Genomic DNA, 16843 nt, shown 5'->3' with positions numbered 1-16843 from the left:
CTCTGGTCTTGCTGCCTTTCTCCTCGTATTAAACTGTCATCTCGGAACTGCTGCTTCCTCATGTGTTTTGCCTTGCTAGGAGTGTGCTTTCTTACACTGCTTTTTATCCGTGTGGGGAAGTGCAAGTCAGGTGTGTGTGTAATTATCAGTAATTGCCTGACTCTAACTAACCCTTGTGTTGGGACATGTCAGGTATACGGCTCCAGTTTTAGTCCATTTTCTCTGACAGTGAGCTTTCCGTAATAAAGTGTTTGTGTCCGGAAAGGGGAGGGGTTGAGTTCCTAAGTATCCTACCTGGTAGGATAGGTAAAAGGTGCTCGAGGAAAGGGCATACAGCGTCTCACCATCCGGTATCCCACTCCCACGAGACCCCTCATCCAGGTGATCCTCCTGCACTGGTCCACCCCAGGAACTGGATCCAAAAGCGATGGCCGTGTCCTGGCCACCTAGATGACAGATCCCCGGGGACTAGCGGGTGAGACACCTTCTGGTTTCTCACAGCAGGTTCTCATATAAGTTTTCAATTCTGGACTCCACAGACACTAGTGCCTCTGGAACATTAGGTGTTTCCCATTGCAGGCCAAAGTCGTTAAGTTCACGTCTGAACTCCTTAAAATCGTCAAGGAACTAGCCAATCCATCTTAAGTCTCTACCTCGCCTCCTCATTCCCTGGCCCGCTGTGATGCATTGGCCACCCACTTCACTAGAAAAACCCAGGACATCCCAAGATCCTGATCCTCCTCCTCCTCCGAGCCCCCCCCCTCACACCGGACGAGGTCACTAGAGTTGTCTGCTCTATGAAGGTCTCTTCCAAGCAGGTCTCCCACTGTTCTTCCAGAACTATTAAAGGACAATAGAGGCGCCCTTGCCCCTGCACTTGCAGCCTTCTGTAATCACTCTCTTGCTACTGGGTCCGTCCCCTCTTCCTTCAAGCACTCTCGTTTGCCCCCTCCTGAAAAAGCCTTCGGCCAACCCCTCATGTCCGACTAACTACCGCTCCATCTCTCTCACTCCCTTCCTTGGGAAACTCCTGGAGAAGTTGGTTTTCCCCCCAACTGACCCAGCATACTGAGCTTATTGGCTGCCTGCACGACCATCAATCTGGATTCCAGACATCCAGAGGCACGGAAACTGCTCTCCTGAACACCTGTGAAAAATTGCTTGCATCTCTTCCCTCCAACTGACCTGCTGTGCTCATTCTACTCTATCTCTCCTCTGCTTTTGACACGGTTAACCACCCCATCCTCATAAAACGGCTCCATGATACCCTTGGTATGTCGGAGCGGGCACTAGACTGGCTGACCTCCTTCCTCACTGACCGACCTTCCCAAGTTAAACTGGGTTCTTTCTCCACTCCCATTTCTATCTCCACCTGTGGCGTTGCCCAGGGCTTGAACCCTTTGCCCTGGCTCTTTAACATCTATCTCACTCCTCTCGCTCACCTTATCTTCACTTTCTCACCGCATTTCCAGGGGATGCAGACAACTCCCAACTCTTCTTCAGAGTACCCTCTGCATCTCTTTGGACCTCCTCAGTCATTCCTGATTGCCTATCCGCTATCCAGTTGTGGTGTACCTCCAATGACCTCTGTCTCAATGCCAGCAAGACTGAGATACTTTCTATTGGGACTCCTGTTCCCTCTTTTCTCCCCTCACTCTGGCCACCCTCAATGGGTTCTCCCCCCTCTCCTTCCTGAGACTAGAAACCTGGGAGGTATCTTCCACTCCTCTTCCTCCCTCATTCCTCACATCTTGGACCTTGCCAAGAAGACCCATTTCCAACTGTACCTCCTCAGGAGCATCCTCCCTTTCCTCACTTTCCCCCAGAAGCTCAATGTCACCAGAGCTCTGGTACTCTACAGGCTGGACTACTGCAACAGCCTCTTCCTTAATTTACCGTCTTCTATCCGCCCCCTCCAGCTAATCCCGAATAGGGCTGCCTTAAACCAAGGGACCGTACCTCTCCACCCCTAAAATCTCCCCACTGGCTCGGGGTGCTGCAAGAATCAAATTTAAATCCCTCTGCATCATCCATAAGGCTGTCTGGGGCTGGGGACCATGCCATCTGCAACTTGCTCTCACCAAATACTCTCCTTCCAGATCCCTCCGATCCTCCGGATCCAACTCTCTGCTTGTCAAGCGCTTCTCCAAGCAGAGAGCAGGCGGCCATTCCCTCTCCTCAGCTGGATCCCTTCTCTGGAACAGCCTCCAGCTTTCCTCAAGTTCCGCAACTGCCCAAAGACTATCCTCTTTTCCTCCTCCTTCCCTCTCTCCCTCCAGTGCTAAACCACCACAGTTGCTTGCAAGGAACTTACCGACCATTCTGCAGTCTCCACCTCACCTCTACTCTCCCAGGCCCTCTGCAATGCACGGGCCACACACTTCACTGCAAAAACTCAGGTCATCCTGATCACCTTAGCCACTCTTTCCACCTCCCTTTTCCCCTCCTCCTGCCACACATAGTGTCCCATCCCCCCTCTGCCTCTCTCTCCTGCTCCTCCTCTCATATCACATCTGATGAGCACACTAGAGTCGTCCGCCCTATGAAGGTCTCCTCCAAACACGTCTCCCCCCTGTTCTTCCAGAATATTGAGGACAATATTGGCCCTCTTGCCCCTGCACTTGCCGATTTCTGCATTCACTCTTTTGCTACAGGGTCTTTCCCCCTCTCCCCTGAAGCACTCACTTGTTCGCCCCCTCTTGAATAAACCTTCTGCAGACCTGTCCTGTCCTGCTAACTACCACCCCATCTCTATCACCCCCTTCCTTGGGAAACTCCACGAGAACTGGCCTTCCACCAACTGACGCAGCATACGGAGCGTGTTGGTTGCCTTCATGACAATCAATCTGGATTCTGAACATCCAGAGGCACAGAAACCGTTCTTCTGAACACCCGTGAAGAACTGCTTGCATCTCTTGACTAACTCTCCTGCTGCTCTGATTGTACTTGATTTCTCCTCAGCATTTGACACAGTCAACAACTCCATCCTCATAAATGGCTCCACAATACCTTAGGTATCTCGGAGCAGGCACTGGACTGGCTGACTTCTTTCCTCAATGACTGTCCCCTCCCAGGTTATCCTGGGCTCTTTCTCCTCTCCCACCTCTATCTCTACCCGTGGCGTCCCCCAGGGCTCCAACCTTTCTCCCTGGCTCTTTAACATCTATTCTGCCCCACTTGCACACCTAATTTCCACTGTAAGGAAGGCATGGTATCAACAGTAAGACAGACACATGTGACCACAGTTCAAGGGTGTTTATTGAACTTCAATTGGGTTTGAAATCTATCGAACCCTAAATCTAAAGATGGGAGCAAGTTACGACCATCAAATAATAATAACGCAGTTCTAGTGGTGTCTTGTCAAAATGAAAGGGCCTATACTAATAAAACTATTGCCAATCCTTACCCTAAATACAGATAGTGTGGGAAACAATGTTATGCAAAAGAAAAGTGTTCAAGAAATGATATGTCAGGATATTCAAGCCGTTGTCTTCCCTTCCCCACGTTTTCAGCACGGGATAAGGTGGCACACTGAAGCTTAGCACAGTCTCTGGCTTCTCTAGCACGAGGGTGCAGATCAATACTCCAACATCACAGCCATCTGTACCAAAGTCTCTTTGCCACTCAAAAATCTCTTCTTTAAGAGAGCCTGATGCAACAAACAAATAAAGTTCCTTTACTTTCAGGATTCTCCTACGCACACTTCTCAGGTGATTTACTGTTCAACTTGAATCCTCCTCCGCCAGGCTCAGATCTACTTCACGACAAAGTTTGTATTTTCACATAGACAACATTTTCTTAGGATTTCCATGTATCCAATTTCTCGGGTGATTCACGGTTTCATACAATATTTGTTCCACTGCATGCCATTCAATGTTGCCGCTTAGAACCTTGGCTTCAACACAGACCGGTCTTGTATCTATCACCGCAACTAAACCAGCTGTGTTGCTTTCATTGAAGCGGCCTTGTTCTTGGAGCCAAGGACATTACCACGGTGGCTGGAGATTCTCTCTGCCTTGATGTTCTGACTTGAGTGTCGTGTAGACCGATGAGACCTCCGTCCCCAAGTGACGCACAGGGGAACTAAATAGAAACCCGCTGTACGACCTTTGAGGCCACAGGTGAGAGATGTCTTCTCGGATCCACGGAGCCTCTAGGAACACCGATGCTGCTGTCAAGAGGGAATGAGGTTAAGCACCAGGCAAGCACAATACAATAAGGAAAACAAGTAACTAAAGTGTCTTACCTATCTGGTGTAATGGAGACCCAGGTGACCTAGTAGGGAGGTTCGAGGCTCATTAGATGCGGCGGTCCCTGGAATGGTAGAACCGCAGGTTCAGCGTGGATGAAGAGTAGCCACCTGTGGGAGTCAGGGCTGGACTTGAATCCCCAGTAGGGAAAAGGCGTAGAAGATCAGCAAGGTACCAAGGGATGATCCAAAGACAAGTCGAGGTGCAGTCCAAATATCCGGCAACAGGTAAAGAGTTCCAAGCAAAGTACCAAGGGGTGTCCGAGGGAGTCCGTGATAGATTTCCGTGGTCAAGGTAAACAAGGAGCAAGTTGTAACGCCAAACAGTGTCCGAAGCCAGCTGAGAAGCAATGAGCGTTCTGTCTCTCAGTACTTTATACTGATCGCCCCTGGGTCACGTGACTTCTCTGGATCATGTGACGTCCACCAAGATCACATGGGGAACGCCGTAGTGTATCACGTGACTGGCGTGAGGACGTGAGGCCGCCCTTTCTGCTATACGTTCTCCAAGGCAGTTGCCAATGCAGAAAAGGTTGCAATCGAGCCCGTACACTGGTACGGAGTTTTCGGTTCTGTGGGTTCACCGAATCACTTGAGCCTCGAAGCTTGGGAGGAGGTGTTGGGGGAATGTGGGCAGTGTTCTGACGTGTCGTGACCTGGTGTGCAGAGGATCGCCTAACACTTGATTACTGATGCAGGAGGGCCCCCGGGTACCTCCGACACACAATGCAGGATTCTTTAGCCTGATTTCCTGGACTTACGCTTTCTATTCTCGAGGCTTCATGAAAACGGTTCCTTCTCAAAAAGGTCAAGGGAACTTCCCTCTTTGTGATCCCTTCTGTTTCGCCGTCTTGCTCCTCGTGTTAAATCCTGGAACTGCTGTTTCCTGGTGTGCTTTGCCTCGCTCAGAGTGTGCTCTCGTGCTCTGCCTTTTATCCGTTTGGGGAAGTATAATGGAAGTCATGTGTACGTGGTGGTCAGTAATTGCCTGACCCTGCCTGACCATTGTATTGGGACACGTCAGGTATACAGCTCGGGTTTTAGTCAGTTTTCATAGTCGGCTGTCCATGAGCAAGTGTTTCTGTTGTGAAAGGGGGGGGGGGTGAGTTCTTAAGTGTCCTACCTGGTAGGATGGGGTAAAGGTGTTACAGAGAAGGGGATAACGCGGCTCACCATCCTGTGTTACACTCCCTGAAAACCGCTCACCCAGGTGATCCTCCCCCACTGGTCCACCCCCAGGAACTGGATCCAAAAGCAATGGCTGTGTCCTGGCAACCTGGGTGACAGATTTCCAGAGACTACTAGGTGAGACACCTCCTGGATTCTCACACAAACCAACTCCCCGAACTTCCAGTGTTATGTAGAGGACACAACACTCTTCTTCAAACTTCCCTCTGATCCTCTCCTTATCTCCTGCATCATTTCCGACTGCCTTTCTGCCATCCAGTCCTGGTGTTCCTCCAATGATCTCTGCCTCAATGTCAGCAAGACTGAGATCCTTCCCATTGGGACTCCTGCTCCCTCTTTCTTCCCCTCACTCTGACCACCCGCTATGGGTTCTCCCCCTTCACTTCATCTAAAGCCAAAAACGTTGGAGTCATCTTCAACTCCTCTCTTTCCTTCCTCCATCGCACCCAGGACCTTGCTAAGAAGGCCCACTTTCAACTCTACCTCCTCAAAGGAATCCTTCCTTTCCTCACATTTCCCCAGAAGCTCAATGTCTTTAGAGCACTGGTACTCTCTAGGCTTGACTACCGCAATAGCCTCTTCCCTAATCTACCCTCTTCCTCTCTACGTCCCCTCCAACTAATCCGGAATAAGGCTGCAAGATTTATCCTTGGCCTCAAGGCCAGGGACCGCATCTCTCCAGCCCTAAAATCTCTCCACTGGCTCCTGGTTGTTGCAAGGATCAAAGTAAAATCACTCTGCATCATGGGGCCTGGGACCACACTATCTACAACTGTCTCACTAAGTACACTCCCTCCAAATCTTTACGCGCCTCCGGCACCAACCCTCTGTGTGTCAAGCTTTTCGCCAAACAGCAAGCTGGTGGACGTCCTCGTTCCTCAGCTATCTCCCTCCTTTGGAACAGCCTCCCGCCTTCCTCTGCGTCTTGAGCCAGATCTCCTCAAATACCAGAGGCTCTTCAAGACTCGCCTTTTAACCCCCAACCCCCGCCTTTGCTAAACCCCACAGGGTTAAACTTTGTGAAAAGAGGCCTAGACTTGGGGAAGGGAACCCTGAGAGGGCTAACAGGAACTGTGTTTTTGTATCTGGAACTGGAAGGATCAAAGCTTGGGGAAGGGATCCCCAAGAGACCTAGAGATATTGTGAACTCTATTGACTTGCTGCAAGAGCTCTACGTGGAAGGTTCCAAGGGCAACCATGTTGAATTGAACTACTTTGAACTGGCAGAACTACACCTATGGGCAAGACTACATGAAATTAGCTGTGGTTTAGGTTTCCTTTTTTTTTTTTTAAGCAGATCCCCATCACATTGGATTTAAGAGTGAGGGTAAGCATAGGTTTGGACAAAGACAAATTTTGGTTTTGAATTTACAGACATCAACAGTGTTAGAAGCATAATTTGAGGGAACAATCCTCTTAGGGCCAGGTAGGCATTACACCAACCCCACAAAGTCTGATAATAAAGGTTTTCAAACTGTTACTTTTGAGTCTGTGTCTCTCTTGATACCATGCCTGTCTCACAGCATATAGGACTGGATCAAAGTAAGGAACACTTTAAACCTATCGATATCTTCAATAAATTAAATCTTAAGGTAGCGTTGCACGTCATATGCCTATTGGTGGGTGTGGATGTTGTGTGGAGCCAAGAGGGCTCAGAACAGTTCCATGTAAAGGTTGAAGATGAAGGAGGTTGTTGGCGTTGGATGGACATTGTTCACCTTCATGGTAGCCATTTCCATGATCCATCTGGGTCTGAAGCCAGATTGGTAGAAGGGAAGGAGGTTGTTGGCATTGGTGTGGATGCATGGCTTCTGATTAATCCAGGATTTTATCTAAGGGAAGATGGGTGATGGGGCAGTCGTTGCTGAGGTTGTCAGTGGTGCAGTTTTGGATTCTTGAGAAACTAGAGGATGTGTCCGGTCTGGAAGGTCGAATGGAAGGTGCTTTCAGTGAAGGAGCGGTTGATTGTCGTGCAAGGAAAAATGCTTCCGTCCAAATGGTCTTGAAAACATAGGCAGGGAGGTTGTTGGTCACACGATGTGGCCATGAGAGATGCAAGGGTGGTAATCAGGGTTCTAAACTGCACCTGCTTTTTTATTGCTCTATTGGTGTCCACTCATCCTCAATTCTGCAGTTTAACCTTCCAGTTTATTGCAATGTACCACACAACCAGTTTACCTCCAAGTCCATATATTTGATTATGAATACCTGGAAGAATTGCTCCATTTTCTGGAATGAAATATAGCCTGATTGGTGTATCCAATTTAAGGTCACATGTATGGCAGGGACAGGTCAAGATCCTGTCAAGGGTGGAGGACGGGACTCTCCTCATTCTGGGGCAGAAGGATCACTAAGACAAAAGCCAGGACCAGCCCTGCCACAGATATGTGAAGCAGGTGCTGAGTGTCCCCCATCCTCTAAATGCCCCTTGTGCCGTAAATGTTCTCAATGGTACCACAATATCTCCCAATGCCTCCCAATACAGTTCTCTCCTTTCCTTTTCACGACTTTATCTCCCTGTGATGAAGCGGAGGAAGAAGAACGGATTCAGAGCCAATTAAAGTTAAAAGTAAATAATCTGGCCTTAAGTAGAAAACCCTTCAGGTAATTTGGTGGAGTGATGGCATGGAGTGATGTCATAAAGGGTCGTCAAGGGAGGGTTTTCTGTATAATGACATGAGTATTGTCCAATGAGAAATAGAGAAGAGTGAGGGGAAGGTGCTCTTCTTTAATACTGGACTTTTTTTTTCTGTTAGCTAACGGAGAAGACAGAAGATGAGTTTCATCCAAAGAGGAGATAATTTATGAGTGGACCTATTAGTAATGTTGGCTGTGAGATGAGCCACGGTTCATTCCTGTTGAACGCCTCGTGATGACCAGTTGTTGTTAGAAGTGTTGTTAAAGTTGCCGGATGTATACAGGTGAAAAGAATGAGAAGCCACTTTGAAGGGCTATGCGAATGAACTCCAAAGAATTAAGCCCAGCGGTCGTGAGCTGTGAGACCGGCTGAGAAGTGACAGAGCCCTACACGAGTTTCGCTCGCCGGAGACGAAACATCCACGCAGGATAGCAGAACTGAAAGAGCAGCTGAATCGAGCCGCGTACGCGGCGCAGGAGGGAGAGATCAGCTGAGAGAGGCCACGCTCTCCAAGCCAGCCCCTCCCTCGCAGCGCAGACTCCCCTGAGCGAGGAACGAAGAGCCGGAGAGCTGGGGAGGGACGGGCTGGAGCCAATCAGGCCTCAATTAGGAAAGAAGGAAGAGGCATTACGCGAACACGTCAGCCTTCAGCTGAAGAGAGGCGGAACCAACTAACTCCTGAAACTTCAAAGGTAACTCGACGAGTGAGAACCTGAGAGCAGTTTGTATGAGTTAAACCAGCTAACCAGGTCTAAGTGAGAAGAACAAGTTACTTCTTACCTTGTAACGTTCCTTCGACGGGATGTTCCTCCGACGTATTCCTCATCTTAGATATATCCTTCCAGCTCTGCTGGCCTCGGAAATTTTTTTTTTCTCCAGAGGGCGCTGCGCGTCGACGTCCCTCGAGTCGATGTCCTTCAACAGCCGCCGTATCGACGCTCGACGTCATCCTGCCTATAAAGGCCGCGCGCAGCGTCCGTTGCTCAGTTCCGTTTTGTAGCCCACAGTATTACTGTCTGGACTAGACTAATCACCCTGAAGGAGCGTAAGCTGCAACAACAAGGTAAGTAGAACTGCGGGGATGGATGGGAGGGTCGATGAGGAATACGTCGGAGGAACATCCCGTCGAAAGAACGTTACAAGGTAAGAAGTAACTTGTTCTTCGAAGGGATTGTGTCCTCTGACGTATTCCTCATCTTAGATAGGCTCCCATAGCAGTATTCTATATTCGGAGGAGGGAGTACTGACTTCACGCTGTCTTCTATTGATGAATAGAATGCAGTACAGCCCTTCCAAACCTAGTCTCTTGACTAGAGGAGGAATCCAGATTGTAAAAACGTGTAAAGGTATGGACAGACGACCATGTAGCGGCCGCACATATATCTTTAATCGGCACGCCTCTTTTGAGGGCCGATGAAGCTGCAATACCTCTGGTCGAATGAGCCCTAAGGTTTTGAGGGGGCTCTTTCCCTGCCAGTTTATAACATTCCAGAATGGCTAGAATGATCCATCTGGAAATGGTCTGCTTAGTTATTGGTAACCCCAGCTTGTGACATGCGTAACCTACAAACAGCTGGTCTGCCTGTCTTATCCTGGCTAGTCTACTAATGTAAAAAGTCTGTGTAACCTCTCTTCCTCTTTCCCCGGGTGAGGAGGAGGATAGAAAGATGGTAGGGTAATCTTCTGAGAGATATGGAATTCAGAAACTACCTTTGGGAGGAAATTAGGCTTCACTTGCAGGACAACTTTGTCTTTGTGAAAGATTGTATGAGGGGGTTTACAAGAAAGAGCTTGTAATTCGCTCACCCTTCTAGCAGATGTAAGTGCTATTAATAAAACAGTCTTAAGGGTAAGGAATCTTAACGAACAAGAATGGAGAGGTTCGAAAGGTGTACCCATCAGGAAAGTTAGTACTAAGTTTAAATCCCATAGGGGAACTTGGAATGGTCTTGGGGGATAAACATTGGTTAACCCCTTTAGAAACTGTATTACCAAGGGTAATTTGAAATAGGATGGTTCCTCCGCAGTACGCTTAAAGATAGATAGCGCTGCGAGATAGCCCTTAATGGTGCCAACTTGAAGGCCTGAATTTGCCAAATATAGTAGGAAGGACAAAACCATTGGTATACCACATGAAAATGGGTCGATATTCTGTTCTCTACACCAGCTGCAAAATCTGTTCCAACGGCAGCGGTATAAAGACTTTGTTGCTGGCCTCCTTGCCGAAAGCAACACCTCCATAACATCATCAGGGAGGTCCCAATCCTTGTACCTCAGCCGTTCAGAAGCCAAGCGTGAAGGTTGAGGGTTTTGATGTCTGGATGGAGAACCTGACCTCCCTTCTGTGAGAGTAGGTTCTCTCTGAGCGGAAGTCGAATTGGAGGGCAGATGGACAAGTCTAGAAGGTCCGGGTACCACGTTCTCCTGGCCCAATCCGGGGCAATTAGGATCATGGTTCGCCGGAATCTTCTCAACCTCCTGATCATTTGAGGAATGACAGGGACCGGTGGGAACGCGTACAGAAGCGGAAACTCCCAGTCCACTATGAACGCGTCTCCCAGAGCTCCTCTCTGAGGAAATTCCCTTGAGCAGAACAGGTCGCATTTCCTGTTTAGGCTGGTGGCGAACAGATCTACCTGAGGGGTTCCCCAAAGGGCGAAGATCTCTTGAAGGACTTCCTGAGCTAGCTCCCACTCGTGGGAGACTGTGTTCTGCCTGCTCAGAGCGTCCGCTGTCAAGTTCTTCTCTCCGGCTAGGTGAACTGCCGATAGAGAGATTCCTTCTTGGATTGCCCAAAACCAGAGCTGCATCGCCTCTCTGCACAGGGGTAGTGATCCTACGCCTCCTCTTTTGTTGAGGTAGTGCATGGCCACCGTGTTGTCCGTCATTATCAGGACGTTCTTCCCTTGTACAGCTGGCAGGAAAGCCTTCAACGCAAGTCTGATGGCTCTCAGCTCTAACAGGTTGATGTGTAGTCTGGACTCCGATGGAGACCAACGACCGCTGATGGTCAAGTCGTTGGCGTGGGCTCCCCACCCCGTGAGTGAGGCATCCGTGACTACTGTTATCTCCGGCCAGGGTTGCCAAAACTGTTCTCCTTTCAGAATGTTCTCCTGACAGGCCCACCACTGAAGGTCTCGAGCCACCCTGCCGGGAACCTGAAGAAGATCTGTCATTCTCCCTGAGAATTGTGACCACTGAGTCCTCAGTGCCCACTGGAGGGCTCTCATTCTCAGGCGAGCCTCTGGCACAAGGAAAATGCAGGATGCCATGAGGCCTAGCAACCTCAAAAAGTCGAAGGCTGGGAGACGTTGGGCATGTTGGAACTTGGTAACCATCTGTAGAATATCTTGAGCCCTCACCTCTGGTGGCGAGGCTTTTCCCAGGGAAGTATCCAGGATCGCTCCTATGAACTGGAGTCTCTGCGATGGTATCATTTGAGACTTCTTTAAATTGAGGGAGAAGCCCAGTTTGTGAAGGGAGTAGCACACGTGATTTAGCTGGATCTGAGCTTGCTCCGGAGAAACAGCCCTGATCAGCCAATCGTCCAGGTAGGGGTAGACGTGAATCCCTTCCCTCCTTAGACTTGCAGCCACTACCGACATTAACTTGGTGAAGACCCTCGGGGCGGAGGTCAGCCCAAATGGCAGTACTCGAAATTGATAGTGAGAGTTGCCAATTGCGAACCTCAGGTATTTCCTGTGTTTGAGATGGATAGGCACATGGAAATAAGCGTCCTGAAGGTCCAGAGATACCAACCAGTCCTGAAACTGAAGGGCCTGGAGGATCTGAGAAAGAGTGACCATCTTGAATTTGTCTTTCCTGAGGAATTTGTTCAATTCTCGCAAGTCCAAGATGGGTCTCAGTCCTCCGTCTTTCTTCGGAATGAGAAAGTAAGGGGAATACCAGCCCTTGTTCCTCTCCGCTACAGGTACCGGTTCTATGGCACCTTTCTCTAGCAGGTCCAAAATTTCCTGCAAGAGGAGCGGATCTGGAGCTTTCTGAGAGCTGATCCCCGGTGGATGACTCTGAGGTATACTTAGGAAAGGCAGGCAGTAACCTTGGGCGACTGTTTCCAATGCCCAAGCATCTGACGTGATAGCCTGCCATACCGTCAGATGTTGAGTCAACCTGCCTCCTACAGGTGTCCTGTGAGGGGAGTCCTCAGAGTGGTTTTGGGGCGGCTGATGCAGATGCCGATGGTAAAGAGGCACCTGCTGTTGCTGCGGCTTTAGAATATCTACCCCGTCCACCTCGGGTAGTTCTTCTTTGACCCCTTTGAGCCGGTCGTCCTCTACCTCTTCCGAATGCGGAGTAGAAGCGAAAGGACTTGCCCCTCGCAGAGGTTCCCGTGGGACGAAAAGGAGTCTGACGGATTGCAGCTCCTAGGGATTTTGCTGCTGCTTTTGAAGTTTGCAGTTTTTCTAAACTGTCATCCGCCTTTTTCCCGAACAAAGAAGAGCCATCAAATGGCATGTTCAAGAGCCTGGCTTGCACATCTGGGGCAAAACCCGACTTTCTCAACCAAGCGAACCTCCTGGTTGATGTACTTGCCGCCATTGCTCTGCTGATACTGTCAGCCGAATCAATGCCCGTCTGGAGGGATTCGCACATAGCGTCTTTACCGTCCTGTATAATATTCAGGAACGCATCCCTTTCTTCTCCCTCTGGGATGCAGTCAGCCGCTGTAGAAGCACACTCCCAAAGTGTATGGCTGAACCTAGCAAGGGTGCAAGTAGCATTAACAGACTTTAACGCCATGCTACATGCTGAAAAGACTTTCTTTGCCATAGCATCATTTTTTTTATCGTCCCTGTCCTGTGGGACTGTAGGATAAGCCGTCTTGACATCGGTAGAGGATGCTGCTTGTACCACCAGACTTTCTGGGGATGGATGTTTAGACAAGAACTCTGGGTCTGTGGAAGATACCCTGTACTTTGCAGACAGTTTTTTATTTACTGCTGGTATTACATCTGGGGTTTCCCAGTTTGTCATGATCTTTCTCTGAAGAGCTTTATGAAAGGGCACCACTGGATCCTCTTGTGGGCCTTTGTCAAGAATATCCGTGAGGTCATCTTGCTGGAAAGATTGTGAAGGTGTAGACCACCCCATGAACTCTGTAATCCTGGCCATTAAGGCTCTGTAGGGGGTTTCAGCATGCTCCCCCGGGTCTAGCTTAGCAAAATCCACCTCAGGGGAAGTGTCTAACCCACTTGCCTCATGTAAAGAATCATGAAGATCCTTTAATCTGCGCTCTTCAGAGGAAAATTCCTCTCTAACTGGGGTTACAGGTCCCTGTAACTCAAATGTGTCTTGTTCAGACAAATCACCCTCTTCTAAAATTGAGGATATAGTTCTCAATTGTTCTGAACTCATAAAGGGAGTAAATCCCATTTCCAAGGCAGAGGGTGCCGAACTTGTCATTATTGGCCTCGAGAACGTCGATGTCGTCGACGCCGAAGGCTTGGAGCGTGGCGTCGAAAACAGAGGTGGAGGCCTCGAGGACCTCGACAGAATTGGAATTCTACTCGACAATATCGACGCCATCGACGTCGAGGGCCTGGGGATCGTCACTGGATGTGTGGTCACCGTGACTTTTCTCGGCGTCGACGCCGGTGTCGAGGCCGGCGTCGAGTCGACAGACCCGTGTGTCGAAGGTCCCTTCGACAACGGCGTCGAAGACATCGACCTCGACGTCGACGGAACCTTCGTCGACGGCGTCGACGGAACCTTCGAGGAAGGTTTGGAGGTCATAGTCCTACTCGAGGGTTCGAGACGCACTCGAGAGGTTTCTTTCGCCGGGTACTGCGACTCGCGGCGTTTTTGACCTTCGGGTCTTTCGACCAGAGCATCGCTCTCGGCAGTCTTCGAGGGGGTCGAGGCCGCTTTCTCGAAGACGCTCATCGTGGGGCAAGGGATTCTTTTTGGCGAAACAGAGGAAGAGGAAGATGGAGAAGGGGATCTTCGACGTCTCCTCTTCGAGTGCTTCGATCTCGAGGAGTGATGAGACCCACTCCGAGACCTGGAGCGTGAATGGTGACGAGGAGACGAATGTCTCGACTTCGTCGACGAAGAAGAAGCTTTAAAAGTCTTACCTTTCTCCAGCTTCCCCCTACGCTCCTTCAGGGCCTTAGCTGTCATGGACATACACTCCTCGCACTCCGAACAATGGTGTTCGGCTCCCAAGCACCACAGACAATTTCTGTGAGGATCGATCAACGACATCTTTTTCCCACAATCTCGACATTTTTTGAAGCCGGATCGAGGAGTTGTCGGTTCCGACGAGGAAGCCATCGAGTACGGATCGAATAACTCGAGGTAAATAGGTATTATCTGACTAAGAACTGAGCAACGGTATTCCGAGGCACCGAGTAGCGCGGAAAAACGGAACTGAGCAACGGACGCTGCGCGCGGCCTTTATAGGCAGGATGACGTCGAGCGTCAATACGGCGGCTGTCGAAGGACATCGACTCGAGGGACGTCGACGCGCAGCGCCCTCTGGAGAAAAAAAAAATTTCCGAGGCCAGCAGAGCTGGAAGGATATATCTAAGATGAGGAATACGTCGGAGGACACAATCCCTTCGAAAGGGGAAGAGTGACATTTGAGGATGACGGGAAGTAATGTAAATAACCTTGAGGCTTTATTATACAGAAGTCACTAACCGCCGAAGAGGCATGTAACATTCTGCACTTAACCCATAAGACTCCCCCTCCTCCAAGACATAATTCCGCAAAGGAGAGGAAGAAAGTTATACAAAAGGGAAAGACATTTTATGTGGCCATATTCGTTCAGAAAGAAAAGTAAAGAAATAGACTGAGACTTAAGAATACCCCATCCTGTTGACTCTCAAACCAAGCCAAGTCAAAGAAAGGCTCGCACATATATTTTAATATCAAGGAGAAGGCTGAACCCTACAGAACATCCACTTATCTAATAGGTTATTTATATAATTAATAAAGTTTGTTCAAGTGAGACTGTGTATTGTGTTCTATTTCCATCCGCTCTATCACACTCCCAGAATGCAACAGTGAGCAGCCAAGAAACGCCAAACTGGAACCAAACAACCCAAAATGCCAACAGTGACCAGCATGCCAGAAAAGCAGCAAGCACACTATCAAAACAGAAAATCAGATTTCCAGCTGACAGCACAACAGGGAAACAGCAGGTGAACTACCAGAAACGGTGTGCAAAAATGTGCTGGAAAAGGGGGAGGGGCTTTTAAAGACTCACTTTGGTCCTGGGGAAAAGACTGATACTGTGTGGTGAAACATGTCAGGTGAGCGCTGCTGCCAAGGAAATGATGAGGGAGACACAGAACCACCAGCCACACACTATAAAAGCAGACAGAAGTAAAGGCAGAGTGTGGGTTGTTCGGGTGAGGTCACAGGAGGAAGTGAATGTGGACCGAGAGACCAAGCAGAGGAAGGACAGAGGAGCAGAGTATTTGAAAGTAGGTGGCAAAGCGAAGTACTGGTGAGGTCTTTGAGATAAAGAGTGGTACCAGTTGTGTGTATTCTAGTGAAGGAAGTGTGGAGTGCAGTATATGGTGGGTGGGAGAGAGAGAGGACGATAAAGATAGTGTGGGAAATAGGAGTAGGTGAGTTGGGTGTTAGTCGTAGGTGTGAGTGAGAGAGTGAGGCTAGTAAAGAATGGAGTGTGTGAGTAGGGTGTGAGGAGAGGTGTGTAGGAGAAATATGGGGGGGAGTAGTGTGAGTGAGTAAAGGGTGAGCAGGGCACCATAGTAGTAGTGCAGAAAGGGGTGGCGCAGGGAGGGAAGAATAGTAGCAGTGCAGAGCAGGAGAGTAGTAGTGGTGCAAGGAGATGGGAAGAAGTGGTGTGACGAAGGGAGTGGTAGTGGTAGAGGAGAAGGGAGTAGTTTATTACCTGTAACTCCATTTCTCCAGCATTGGATCTTTCATGTATTCACATACTGTGAATCCATGAAAGGTTCAATGCTGGAGAAAGTGGTAATATGGAGGAGAAGAGTAAGAGGGAGTAGCAAGATCTGGGAGAAGGTAGAAAACATCAAAGGGTGAAGGTAGGTGGTAGAAGGAGAGGGAGAAACAGCAGAGGGACAGGATAAGGACATGGGGAGAAACTGGGAGGAGTTGTTCGGAGGAGAGTGAGGGAGGAGGGGAGTACTAAGGAGATATAGCAAGGCTGGAAGATTGAATGGCACAATCACGCACCTCCTTTAGAACTAACCATTGATGGTGTAGGTCCAGGGAAGAAGTCCCTAATGGAGTCTAGAGAGGTATGGCCCAGTGCCTTAGGCACTCACCGCAGCTTGGACTAGCTTCAGAATATTGAGGGTGTAACAATCAGTAGCACTAACCCGGGGATAAAGATGCCTGGGCTAGGGAGCAGGGTGTACAAGACAGAGAGCGGGATGGCCCTAGTGCCACTTCCCAAACCCCTTTTCCATCTTGCGGTGTTATACTAAGGAACCGGTCTATCGTTTCATTGGGCTACCTGAACATTTCTTATTTAAAGCTGTGTTTTGAGAAGGCAAGAGAGAAAAGATTAAAACCCTTAAAACTTGCACAATGTTTATGTGAGTTATTAAGGCCATCGGTTATACATGGGAAGGCTTTAATCAAATTAGTGATTAATCAGACTTTCCATAATTTAAATACAACCATGACTGAGGAATACCTTTGGTTACTTGGGGCACCACACTTGGCTTACAGAAGAACTGGAAATGTTTTAAGGATATTTGTATTCCAATCCAAAGCATACTTTTTTATAAGTAAAAAGAGTCAATATT

At 49.1% G+C, this 16843-nt stretch overlaps 1 protein-coding gene across 5 annotated transcripts in view; it reads right to left on the bottom strand.

Moving 5' to 3' along the window:
* The window catches only part of ENTPD4 (ectonucleoside triphosphate diphosphohydrolase 4), a 491672-nt gene that overhangs the window by 78106 nt on the left and 396723 nt on the right, over window positions 1-16843 (bottom strand). The window lies entirely within an intron of this gene.

Source organism: Ambystoma mexicanum, chromosome 10 (genome assembly GCF_040938575.1).
Source record: "Ambystoma mexicanum isolate Mex_15411 chromosome 10, UKY_AmexF1_1, whole genome shotgun sequence".
Taxonomy (NCBI): Eukaryota; Metazoa; Chordata; class Amphibia; order Caudata; family Ambystomatidae; genus Ambystoma; species Ambystoma mexicanum.
Note: the sequence above shows the minus strand (reverse complement) of the source record. Positions and strands in the feature narration are given on the sequence as shown.